Source organism: Typha angustifolia, chromosome 3 (genome assembly GCF_048772165.1).
Source record: "Typha angustifolia cultivar Huaian chromosome 3, ASM4877216v1, whole genome shotgun sequence".
Lineage (NCBI taxonomy): Eukaryota > Viridiplantae > Streptophyta > Magnoliopsida > Poales > Typhaceae > Typha > Typha angustifolia.
In genome coordinates this window covers 2,003,839-2,016,469 of record NC_133241.1, presented here as the reverse complement: position 1 = coordinate 2,016,469, position 12,631 = coordinate 2,003,839, and positions in this window count along the sequence as shown.

Genomic DNA, 12,631 nt, shown 5'->3' with positions numbered 1-12,631 from the left:
TGTATTTTGGGTGCCATGTTTCTACCTTTCTATGTCTGGTGGGTTTCTTTTGGTGGCCAACTTGTTCTTGTCCTTAAATTATTCGACAAAATAAATATATTTTCTTGGAAAGTAGAAGTTATAATTGACATCAAACTCACATAAGCATCACGTATGTGGTGCAATAGTTTGACTGTATGAAGTTCTAGTACTAGCCGAGTCTATTATAATCTTATAATCCCCTTGTTTAGTCGTATGCAATTCTTATTTTTTAATATCTAATCTTATAAAATACAGAGAGATTGCACGTTGTATATGAGCCTATATTTTAAAAGGCATAAACAATTAGTATGTTACCTAACAAGTTAAGCTCTTTTAAGAGCATCTTTGTACTCGAGATTGAAGTCAAATGTATTATTTGAGAGGTTATTTATGAAGCTCTAGCTCCATATAGATATGATTGAGAATGTATATATATCGTATGACTCCTCAGATATTGTCTCTACATGGATAATAGATTGCTATAAGAATATGCAGCTCATTCATATTGTTCTAAAATAGATAAAAAAAATAAATAAAACTCAACTTTGATATTATATTAGATAACTATTTGATTCAAAAGCATAACCAGTTAAGAAATGAATTAATAGTATAATGTCTCTAACACCACGACCACACGATGCATAGTAGTAGGGTGGCAACTAAGTAAGATTTGACTCAAATCGGGTCAAGTTTGGTTGAGTTTGATTAAGTTCAGGTCCAGCTGAATTGGGTTAGATCAATATTAAGCCAATATGAACACAGACACAAATTATTTATTAAATAGATTATATTGCAAGGTGTTATTTAGATTTACACAGGTTATTTAAGTCATAAAATAGACTATTCAAACATGTCATAAACAAGTTGACCTAACTAGATCCATTTACAATTAAATGTATTGGATGACCAAATACAAAGATAACTCATCATATTGGATCAACTCGTTTGTTAAACTTAAATTCTTTTAAAGCATTTATGCCTATAAAAAAATTGCTCCATTTCTATGGTGGTAGGTCACACTTTTGCACTAAGCATTCATGACACCAATTCTAATTTATTTTAGTTTCTTTGATTTATTGGGATAGTGTTCAAATAGTTAAAAAAGACTATTGTATGAATGTACATAAGTTTGAACACCGATTTAATTGGGCCACGGATTCTACTTCTCTTATTGTTATGATGTCATTGAACTTAGTATATCTTACAAGTTACATCATTAATCTAGTTTGCAAATCCAATGTTATCACTTCAAAGAACACTGATAAAATAAATAAATTGGAGGTCTAATTGGTTATGTCATGTTGACCTAACTGTTTATAATTTTAATGCACATAAAATTGAAGTCAAAATTGTGACGATGTGTTCATTGCTCTAATTTTCTTTTGCATACTTTTTTGTGTTCAATGTTGTATAGAAGGACGTCGGAGACTTTGTCAGCAAAATAGAATTATTTGCTTTTGATCATCCGATGATAATTGATAAGGACACTATCGTATGAAGAAAGAACTTTAATAAAAGAAAGAAAAAGGAGGGAAAAATATAGCTGGGACTAGGGCTGTCAAAAAAGCTCAGAGCTTTGCGAGCCTTGTGAACTCTACTTGAGCTTGGCTTGAGCTCTAAATGAGCCATGTGTTACTAAGTTTTTAGATTCAAAATTTAATCAACTTGAATAGAGTCAGCTTGTTCGAGCTTAGCTCAGATAGGCTTGAGATATATATTAAATTTTAGGAAAATTTATATATAACACCCTACCTTTTAGCTAACTTTATATTTACACCCTATATTTTGACTATTTACAGATCGAGCCCTATGATTCAATTAATATTTGCAGAAAACATCATGTTGTTAGTTCTGTTAGCTTAAACTTAATCAAACCCCATGGTTAAGTTAACTACACTAATATGATTACCAAAATATCCTCATCTAAGTTACCCAACATATACACAATTTAACCCAAATCCAACCCAATTTAACACAGCCTAACCGAACCCAGCCTAATCTAACCTAACCTAACATAACTTAACATAACCAAACTCAACCCAACGAATACCCAAATCTATCTCAGATTCCGAGAAAACCCTCGATGCGATCATTGTTGATCGTGGATCTCCGGCTGCTCTTCTAAGTTGAAGTAGGTTGCGCTATCTTCTTACCGATTGTCTAGTTAGCCACTCTCCACTAAAGTTGGTGATGCTCTCTCTCCTCGCTAGGTCTTTGGCTAGTCGTATTTTTCATAAAGGTGAATGTTAGTAATGAGAGGGTTTTCCTTGCTAAATCTTCCATTAGAGTTGAGAAAAGTAAAATTGTAAAGCATCTTTTCTGCTGTCATATTTCTTATATGATTCTTACATATGACTTGTTTCCTACTATCAAATTGTTGATCATTTGGCTTTATATGATCCTTTTATTAATTATATTTCTTGTATGATCCCCATAGAGTAATTAAATATTTATTTATATTATCTCTGTAGTCCATATACAGTAAAATAGTTTGTTAATTATATTTCATATGTGGCCCCTCTATAGAAGTTTGTTAATTATATTTCTTGTATGACCCCCATAGAGCAATTAAATATTTGTTTTTATTAAATATTTCTTTGTGGTCCCTATATAGTAAAGTAGTTTGTTAATTGTATTTCATGTGTGGTCCTAACATAACACAATAAATTATTCTATTACTGTTAAAGAATTTGTTTATTCTTGGTGATAGGTTTCATTTCGGATGAAAGATTATGTTTCGACAATACGACTCCACTATGGTGGATCATGGAAGATAAATCGAAATATTTTATAATTTAAATATGTTAACGGGAGACAAATGACATTCACTATGGAGCAAGACTATATAAATTTCATAAATATGTTGGATTATATTTTTGATCGCACGAAGATGGATAGGCAAGTTGCCTTACGTATATGTTATAGGAGACCGGGTCCAAGGGAAACATATTATACTGTACTTTTAGATCATAATGTTTTTAGAATGATTGATTTATGTAAATTTGAAGATCATATTGATATGTTTGTAGTTGGTACTGAGATCCGCGACATAAATTCATCAAAAGCCTTGAGACAAGAACCTTCAAGGTCAGTGGCAGACAATCCAAATATATTTCTAGATAATGTTGGAGATGATGTTGGAGATAATGTTAAAGATAATGTTGGAGAAACAGATATTATAGATATATTAGGAGATGATGTTAAAGTTTTCACAAGTGTTTCAGAGTGCTCTACTAGTAGTGATAGTGATGAAGACACTGCTATAAATAAGGAAAAAATTGATACTAGTAGTGATAGTGATGAAAACACTACTATAAATAAGGAAGAAATTGATACTAGTAGCGATAGTGATGAATACACTTCTATAAATAAGAAAGAAATTGATAATATTTTATCTTCTCAGTATGATGTTAAAAAGTTTAGAATCCACACATATGAGCGAGAGGCGGAAGATTCATCACTTACAATATGGAGCATGTTTGATAATGTTTACATGTTTAGAAATGCCCTTAAAAACAATGTAATCAAACACCATTTTCAGAAGATCTATCTTCATAATGAGAAGCATATGGTAACTATTAAATGTGCTAAAGAAGAATGTACTTGAAGATTGCATGCTTTAACTATACATGGTGGCACACTAATCTAAGTAAAAACGGTGAAAGGGGAGTATACTTATGAGGCTGTCAATATTTGTGGAAATAAGATGGCCAAAGCTAGTTGGATATGCAACAAAATTATTGATTAAGGATTGAGCCAAATATTTCTACTAAAGTTATCAAAGCTCGTTTAAAGGATTGCACATCAAGTTGAGCTTCGGTATTGGAAAGTATAGAAGGGAAGAGAGATAGCTTTGCAGAAAATATATGAAAATATAGAAAAATTATTTCAGTTTTTTCCTGCACTACAAAAAGAGTTATCAAACTTTATGTTGATAATTTAGATAGATCATTTGTCAAATTTTTTATGTGTTTCAAGACATGTTCAGATGGGTTTAAGGCAGGTTATAAGCTATATCTTGGACTTAATAGTTGCCACTTAAGTGAAAAGTATTTTGGTGATTTATTAGCTGCAATAGTATGAGATGCAAACTATGAAATATTTCTAGTGACATTTGCAGTAGTAAATGTTGAAAGTGGGTATACATAGAGGTGGTTTTTAGAATAGTTGAAGGAGGGTATTAAAAATATAGAGAATCTCACATTCATGTCGAATCGTCAAAAAGGATTAGATGTTGCTATCAGTGGGGGAGTGGAGTATAGAGTGTGTTTTAAACATTTTTATGAGAACTCTAGGCGAAAGTTCACTGGTAAGATGTACAAGAAGCTTATGTGTGAGGTTGCTAAGACATATGTCTCTTCAGTTTGAGAAAATTGTATGAAATCACTAGAAGATTTATCCCAATCAGCTGGAGATTGGGTGAAAGCTCAAGATGAGATAGTATATTGCATGTGAAGCCAAAGTTTAGTGATATATTGACATTGTTTTATTACTATTATGATATGTTAACATTTTTCGAAGTTTAGTTTAGTCACTATTATGATATATCAAATCTCTTCATTTTATTGTAGACTTGGATAAGGAACGAGTATCAAGAGGGTGCCAAAGCCCACTATTATACTAACTGTGATGTAGAGTCATTCAATAAGTTTATTTTAGAGGATTGAGCGAAGCCATATATTGATCTTATGAACAGTATCAGACAAAAACTAATAGTTAAGATAGACCACCGTAGAAGACATGCTGAGATATGGTAGGACAAACTAACACTAGTATTAGTTAAATATGTCCAATGGGTGAGTAAAAAAGTTGGTAGTGTTGGTAGCATTTTTCGATTTACAAATGAAAAAACAGAAGTGTAATTAGCAAATGAGAGATGCACTATTAAATTGGATGAACAAACATGCTTTTGTAGAAGGTGACAATTATGTGGATTCCTTTGTATTCATGTTGCTGTAGTCATTCTATCTTTTCGTCGAAGAGTGACTGACTATGTCAATGACTATTTCACTGTTAAAAGATATAAATTAACTTTTATAGGAAAAATAACAGCATTGTCAGATAAAAAGTATTGAAAAATACTAACAAATAATTTAATTGCCAATGCTTCTAAAAGAGGTCGACCTAGGGGAAGACAAAGAAAAAAGAGGATAAGAAGTGTTAATGAGGAGTGGATACCAAATGGGGTGATGAAACCAGTCAAAAGTTGTGAACGTTATGGTGGGAAAAGCCACAACAAGTGAAGTTGTAAGGAGCCAATATGACAAGGGTAATGATAAGTAGCTGAAAATTCTAAAAATATCAATATTAGATAGAGTAGAGGGAGAGGTGCAATGGGAACTTCCGCTACTAAGTCGGGGTCATCCATAGCTATGAGAACAAGGATAATTCAGTCACTATAGCTATGCATGATTTTGTACGTAGCACCCAATAGGTATTATTAAATATTATTTATTTTAGAATGCACATGTCTTAGTAATTACTTATGTCTCACAAAGAAGGAATTATACTTATTTTGTCTCTTTTTTATGTAGGTCATTATTGGGTTCTATACAATATTACTATATTTAGTATTGTTGTGGTCCTTAGTTGCTGGATTTTTGTAATTACTATTTATTCATTTTGTAATTTAAACTTGGAGTTACTATTTAGTCATTTTTGTAATTTAAATATGGAGTTACTATTTAGTTCAGTCACTATGTAATTGTACTAAAACTTAGTGTTAATACGTTAGATCTTATGGTGTAATTGTATTAGAAGCTTTGTTAATTCAATGTTTTGTACCAGATTATAATAGCTTTTAGCATAACAGGTTGTATAATTTTTATAGTATCAGAAGATTGGTTTGTTGCAAATTTTGTGTGTTTAATTATAAATGTAGATAATCTGTAAATTCAGGTTATTATAAACTTAGCTTTGTATAGTTGTTGTAAAGTTCAAGTTTAGTTGTTGTAAAGTTTAGTTTTGTTTTGTATATTTTGTTGTTGTAAATGTGGATAATCTGTAAATCCAGGTTGTTATATGCTTAGTTATTATATATTTATTTGTTAAAAAATTAGCTTTGTACAGTTGTTGTAAAGTTCAAGTTTAGTTGTTGTAAAATTCATTTTAGTTTTATATGTTTAATTGTTGTAAAGTTCAAGTTTTTGCAAGCAACTAATATCAATAGCTAGCTTTACAACAGCAACAACTACTATCAATGTACAAATTTTATTCAGAATACAAAAGTTTTCAAATTGATACATAACACAATCATTAGTTGATTTCACTAAGGTTGTCATTGATACATCACTCATCAATTATTTACACTAAGATTGCTACATATACACTTAATACTATTATCCTAAGACAAATGCATAATAAAAAGCCACCTCATCTTCTTCTCTAATATATCCATCTTCAACTCAATTCTAGTTAGCTAGCATTGCAAATCTATCGAGCGAAAATTGACATCGGCACACTATACGAAATAATCGCAACGATCATCCTACATTGAGACTATTAATACTTTAATCAAACACCAACAAAATATCAATTAAATTGCAAATCATATCTTATGTCCAAGGCAAGAGTAAAATCTTCTAATTTTATTCTTCTTCGTATTAGAAACTCGAATTTTGCAAACACCCCTATCACAAGGGCAACTAAAATTTTAGCCCGCATCATTCTAACTCAAGTTTGAGCTTATTGATGATGACATTAATCCTCTTAGGAGTTACAGAAAAAGGAAATTTGAGCTCATTAATTAGCTAATAGCTATGTCATTTCTGAAATCCATACTTTAATATTTCAAATAGGATATAGGTTCAGGATTTGATCAGTGAAATTGTTGTAAAAACTAAAACCCAAGCTATGCCATTTCCAAAAATCGAAGCTATGCCATTTCCTAAATCTAAAGAAAACATCAAACCCAAAATAGAGAAGAGAGAGTTGTTAGAAGAGAAAATCCTACATTTTCTTGATCGGAAGAAGTTATAGAGGTTCTGCCTTAAAAGAGAGGAAGAGAAGAAGTAGAAATAAAGAGGAAGAAGAAGAAGAAGTTCAAGGGTATTTTCATTATTTAAAACAATTAATTATAAATTTGACAAAATATTCCCATCTGCCGAAACGATGTTAGTTAAAATCCAATCCAAGGTATTTTTTACAAATATTAATTGAATCATAGGGCTTAATTTGCAAATTGTAAAAATGTAAGGTGTAAATACAAATTTAGCTAAAAGGTAGGGTATTATAATACATTTCGCTAAATTTTATTAGCACAACTTGTTAAGACAGTTTATTTTAAGCTAGTCAAATCTAGGTCCGATTCTTAGCATACAAGAATCTTTAGTTGTTTAGTCCCATATGCCTTTATAGCTATCCTTCCCTCTAAATGCATTAAATTAGCTTTGATAGATTAACCTAATAAACTTATTAGGTTGTTCGATCTAGTTGGTTGAGCCAATTCGAGTTGGCTTGTATAAAGTTAAATTAGCTTTGGTAGATTAGCAGAGCTTGTGTTATTGAGCTTGTCTCGAGCTCAAGTTAAGCCCAGCTCATTCAAGATGGCTTGTTTCCATCCTTTAGATTGGATTAAATGTAATGATTTTTTATATATTGGATTCAGTTACATGTGTCAAGAAAGATTGACAAATTCAAAAGATATGTTAAGATTTATATTTGCTTTGGTCCCCAATAAATATAAGGAGATACAAACTTAAGATCTTTGTCATGGACTAGTATAACTCGATCATAGAGCTACAATTGATTTGGTGCTTGCTAGTTCATACACATTGATTTGAATGCATTATTGAATGCACACCAAATATATTGATTGTATAGAGATGATAACTCCGATTGTGTACCTGAAAAAGAATGCATCTCTTAAATTTTGAATAGAATGCAGTCATTGGATGCATGCGATTAATTATTAGCCCACAATAGATGGTGTGCCTGAATTAACCTATATGGAGTTAGCCCATACTAAATACCATCTTAAGCACGTCAGTAGAGAAATAGTGCTAGTATGTATTGATCAGATCAATTCCAATGAATTGCCATCTCTTTTTCTTCGTTGTAAGCATAAGTTCGTTCATAAACACACACCAAACAAGGGAGATTGAGTCATCCATTACCAAATTCTTTTCGAGCCATTGAGTTGCCCAGTTACTACTTGGGACAATTAGCAAGTGATGTGGATATTGTCAATTGAGCCAAAAATTAAGTGGGATCATCTTCTTACTAATGCCTAGCTTCAATCTCTTTCCCTATCCCAATTTGTCTTTTGCACTCTATGTGCATCTGAGGATGGATGAATCATCTTCTAATTGGATGCTCAAAGACAATACAATTTTAGGACAATTTAATAAAGCATATTAGCTTATCTTTTAGCCTTAAAGATTGGTGAATAAATGGTGACTAGCTTCGTGAAGGAAGAGTTGGATCCAATGAGGCAGCTATCTTTACGCGGTGCATGATCTCTAATAGGTTTTGATATTTATGGAAGTATCTATTCCAATAGAAGAAGTCCACCAAATCAACTGCTCCACAAAACAATATACTCGACTATAGAGTATTTTGAACCAATCTCGAAAACTTTGGCCCTTAGGACATTGCCATGGTAACTGGCTAGATGGGTCCCACTTACTCAAGATCAGGTCAAGTTAAACTTTGATGCTGCCTTTTCAAATCAAAACAAATAGTGTGGATAGTGTCTCTTGGTTTGTAACCACCAAGGAAAACCCTTTTCTCTGAGGCTTATAGTAAAACGGTGCTAGATATGTTATGCACCAAAACCTTGGTTCTTAGATGGCTCTTACCAAGATTAAAGCTTGCTCCTTTTTGGTTGTTCACATTGAAGCTGACTTTGACCTTTTGATACAAATCCTTCAAATGACCCCCTCTCCTCAATGAATTCAACACATTTTGGAAATTTTTTATATAATACTTTATCTTTTAATTAAATTATGGTTTATACTCTATAGTTTCACTATTTACAAATCGAGTTCTATGATTTAGCGAATATGTCCAAAACATACTCTGTCGTTAGATCAGTTAGTTAAACTTAACTAAATCTCTGAGTTAAGTTAACTATACTAAAAAAATTATGAAAATACTCTCAACCAAGTCATACTAAAGGTATTTTAGTTATTTGAGAAATAATAGTATTTCTGTTATTTTAGAAATAAAATACCTTTATTTAACGTAATATTCTCGTGATGTTAGTTCATATATTCGCTAAATCATAGAGCTCGATTTGTAAATAACAAAACCGTAGAGTATAAACCACAATTAGGTTATAAAATAAGATGCTATAAATATATTTTATGTGACATTCAACAGTTTTATACTTCCTCACCAAACTTTTATTTAAGCTACTGCTTCAGGGAGACTAACCATTTTGCAAATTGGTTATCAGTTAGTAGCCTCGGCTCTTTTCAATTATTCTCTTTGGTCCAGAAGGATTCTATGCCTCCTGGCTTTGGTTAGATCAAGAACCAACTAGGTTACTTGAGGTGTTGTACTCTTTTTTGCAGTAATGTAGTTATTACCTTCTACTAAAGAAGAAGGAAGACAACTTCTAAAATTGATAAGTTCCAATATGGAACTATAAATATAAATTTAGACTTTAAACTTTACAAGAATATTCACAACTTGGCGAGTCATGCAACCTTTTCAGCTCAAAATTAGGTCTAGGACAGAGATGACATATTTGTTAATAGATAATGAACCTATAAGCTAATCATATGCTAGATAAATACATTAGCCCACTAGGATAATATGTAAATTGAACAATTGATTTAACTCTAAAAAAAGATAGGCTGATTCAAACCATACATATATAATATTTTAGTAGAAGATTAATTAAATATCAACACCAACACTCACACTATAGTTATGAACCAACTATCGAGTCGAGTCGTTCACCTGATAAAAACTAACCAAAACTAGTAGTTGGATTAGTGAGCTTTGCAATTTGAAACTAGGGTAATTTAGTCATAAAACTAAAATAATTATCTTTTTAAAATTAAAAGTGTAATAAAGATATAATTTTGTTCAAATCATATGGTTTGATGGATTTAAACCTAAATCTAGTTAAAATTGGCTAAATAATGGAAGAAATACAATTGTATTGCTTTCATAGATTTTTTTTTTTTTTAGTTTTTAGAATTATTTAGAACTATAAGTATATATTGTTATATTTAAAAGAATTATGAAAAAATCAGTAGTCCAACTAGGTGACCTAGTGGTTAAAATAGTAACTTAGTGAACCGATCTTTAACCAAGTCAACATTCGATCCAATCCTGATAACTATAGTCGACTATACCATAGGTTTACCATGTTGATATTGTGGTAAAAGGAAGACATTCCATCTATTTAAAGGTTCAAGAGAGCTTAATAATAATAAAAGGAAAAGTTAAAATGGTGGTCATTGCTCAATATCATATGGAACATGTGCCATGCTAGACAAAGATTTGATACACCAACACAAATGAAGAGAGGTAGAACCTAGTAGAATCAATTGATTAGGTCTTTATATTAATAGATTATGTCGCAATGTTACACGAATTATGCTAATATTTTAACAAATTATGTCATATTCTAGTTGTATGTTAATATATTATATCGATATAGTTGTGAATTATGTTGTAATTTAGTAGGGATAGGAACCTCGACGTATTAGGGGATTATGCAGAAATAGAGTTGGGTTAAATATATTTTACTCCTTTGTATTTATATTCAAAATTACTTGACCACATATACTTAAAAAGTTTTAAATCAGTTCGTATACTTATGATTAAAGTGAAACTGTTAGTTTTTTTATTAAATTTAATCGAGTATCATGACTATTTTTGGTAATTGTACTGCATTATATTAGAATCTATATGTTTTCTCTAACAAACACAATATAGATATTTTGGCCATCTTGACGTTATTCAGTTAAGTTAAACGAAAAAATTAACAGTTTCACCTTAGTCATAGGTATATGAACTGGTTTGAAATTTTTAAGTACAAAAATATAAAGTGTTTTGAGTATAAATACAGAAAGATAAAATGCATTTAACTCGATAGACTATTTTTGTGGATTGTTTTACTGGACTAAAGGATTCAAAAAGCTAATATAGTATTATAAAAATGTAATGTTTATTGTTGCAAACATACTAATTGCTCTAGTATACAATAGATACACTTCAACCATTACACGAAATCCTTGCATTAAGATGTCAAAGATAAATTTCATGATAACCTATAGGAAAAATAAATACTTCAACGCTATATTATATTCATTGGAATGCCCTTCCTTGAGTACATAAAAATTAGCTTTAAATTGCTCAACAATAGTCTTCTTACTACTATGAAGAAGGTGGATCTTGCTGCTATGGTAGTATGGTAGTATAGTTACATATTTCCTGTCATCTAAAACTATAGAACCATTCATATGGCATAGTATCATTGTGTGGTTGTCCAAATAGGTGCTAAGCTTTTTATTTGATACCTTTGAGGAGGGCAACTCTAATAAAGATTGGGATATGGATGAATAGCTTAAACAATAGTTAGAAGTTTAAAAATGGACGAAAGACTTAAATAATTGTTCAAAGTTTAAACAAATGGTAGCGAGATTAACGAAGGGCTTAAACAATAGTCACAACCCTTCCCTCTATTAATAATAATAAATAGTTTTCTCTCTAAAATAATCTATAGTCTAACATTCAATTGATAGGTATGTATGGCGATCCATATTTGTACTATATTAAATAAAAAATAGGTGTCTATTTCATTTTTAAGAATATGTGATTCGAGTTAGATCGGATCACATCATAAGGATATTGAGCTCAATGAATCGAGTCTAGATATCTTATTTATTCTGCTTATGTAGTTTAGTTAGAGTCTAAGTAGATTAGAGTTTATTTAATTAACTAAGTTCAGTTCAGTTAATTTATGCGCAATTTTAGGAAAATATTCTACAGATAGTCAAAAGCCGTCTGAATACTATGGAACCACTTGGAGAAGATAGATATCTTGATCTACATCTTTCGTATTCAAAGTTTCTTCAGATTAGGATTCTATCTTTAAAAGAAGAAAAAAAATATTTCGAGAAAGATAAGAAGGTTAATTTAGCTAAATCACATTTATCTTTAATATAAGCTAATAACATAAATCCTAAGAAAAATCGGTCTAGCATTAGCCTCTATAAATATGTGGAGTGCAACCATAATTGGTTATCATGGAATGAAAGCGTTAAATAAATATTGAGTTTATTCTGTTTTACCTTACTTCGACCTTATTCCATTATTTTAACTATAATTTTCTATCCAAATATCTGATTGACTTTATTCTAAAGCCATTAGATCTTGAACTTTCAAGATTACTACCCCCTCAAAATCTCATCATCATCCTATGGACGAATCGTTCCAAATCTAATTATAAATTGGTTTGAAAATATTAAAAGTGAAAAAAAAATTGAAAGGTGAAACTTAAATTTTATCCGGAGGCTCAATCTTTCAAAGATACCTTAAGAAATAAGGTTCTTTTTCAACAAATAGGAGTGAAATTCAACTTGTTTGTTTGATTAATCACTAAAATATTTTAAAAAATTCTAATTCTAAACCACTATTTTTTAAGCCATGT